Raw genomic sequence first — 1,809 nt, forward strand, 5'->3', positions numbered from 1 at the left:
TTTTTCAAAACTGTGGAATGAGAGATCTTTTGATGGATATCTTTATTCCTAGGATTTTCTTCTACTCTGTTATATGAAAGCCAGACTATCCTGCACAATTTTCTACACAAAATATCATTTCAAGTCTTTTAGAGGAACTATAAAGTTAGAGTACTTTGTGTATATTGTAATACAATGACATGCAAACCTTTAAAATGTTTCACTTCTTTCTTGCTTTACATATCATATGATGTGAATACTTTACTAAAAATTCTTTAATGTTTCTAAACACAGATGCAAATGTTCTAATGAGTTAACTAGGTACTAAAACATTAGATTATTAATGTTTTAGAAAAATTATAATTGCAGAAGCCTTTTAAAACTACCAAAAGTCCACATTTATCCTTATAATTTTAATAAAATAAATAGGTGTTAATATGAGATCTAAACATTTCTTTTCAACATTTTTTTTCAGAGAATCTATGATTTGCTTGTTTCTCAGGCTGTAGATCATCAGATTTAACACTGAAATTATGACCATGTAAAATAGAGAGAGAACCATATCTTGGTCATCTGCTTGTACAGATCCATGATGAACATACATGAAGAGAAGGGGGCTATAGTGCAAACACAACGATGAGCGGGATGGGCTCCGCAGGTGGAGAACTCTTTTCTCATACGTTTTTCAGATTTCCTTTTTAAAATTGTAAAGAGAACAAATGTATAAGAAACAAGAATATTCACAATGGTGAATACTTGTATTGAACCAGAGAAAATAAGTAGCATTAGGTAATTAAAAGAAGTATCAATGCAGGAAATTTTTAACAATGGTATTACATCACAGTAAAAGTGATATATTATGTTGGTCTTACAGGTTAATCTGAAAAAAACACTTAAATGAATTACAACATAAATAAAGACTCCTACAAATGATAAAGTTGGTAGCTGAATACACAGTCTATCGGTCACAATCATGGGATAAAGTAAAGGCTTGCATATTGCTGTGTAGTGATTTTAAGCCATTACTGCCAAAAGGAAACATTCTGCAGTTACAGTGACTATAAGGAAAAAAATTGTGTCATGCATTCAGAGAAAGATTTAACCTTACCCTTTTCTAGCAAGTTGACTGGCATCTTTGGTGTCATTCTGGATGATAGCCATGTATCCACAAAGGCTAAATTCCCAAGACATAAGTACATAGGAATGTGCAGGTGAGTGTCATTCCAGATAAGAGCAATCAGACTGAGGTTTCTCACAATGGTGATTAGACATACCACAAGGAACACCAGGAACAGGGGCATTTGCCACTGTGGTTGAGGCTTTAGTCCCTTGGGAACAAATTGTGTCAGCAAAGTTGTGTTTTCTTTTTCTATGTCCTCACTGGAAGTTCTCTGAAATTAAATATAATTAATGCAAAAGGGCATTCACTAGAATTTATAGAGGAAAATTGCAGATGTGGAGTTGAGATACAATAATATATATTTCAGCATACTCTGTATTTTACTAGTTTATATTTGAAGAAAATAGTTTTGGAGAAAGAAAAATGGCAAAATATTGTAATTAATCTCATTTAATAAGTTCACAGGGAGTAACAGAGAAAAATGAGAGGTCTTCTAAGATTGTGATCAATATATTGGGAAACACTGAGTATAATTGGAAATTTTGTGTTCTGGACATGGTTCAAGGCCCAGAAAAAAAGCTTTTTGAATTCCTTAATAATAAACTGAACTGAATTCCATGTGAAGGGATTCATACTTGACTCTACAGTGAATAGGTTTCTATTAAGAGAGTTTAAGATGAGGAATGATGTGACAGAATAGATAATTAAAT

At 32.3% G+C, this 1,809-nt stretch overlaps 1 pseudogene; it reads right to left on the minus strand.

The window, feature by feature from the left end:
* Positions 1–361: 361 nt before the first annotated feature.
* On the minus strand, positions 362–1,376 carry LOC109701934 (olfactory receptor 5H17-like; annotated as a pseudogene).
* Positions 1,377–1,809: the final 433 nt, after the last annotated feature.

This window comes from Castor canadensis, chromosome 5, assembly GCF_047511655.1.
Source record: "Castor canadensis chromosome 5, mCasCan1.hap1v2, whole genome shotgun sequence".
NCBI classification, from domain to species: Eukaryota; Metazoa; Chordata; class Mammalia; order Rodentia; family Castoridae; genus Castor; species Castor canadensis.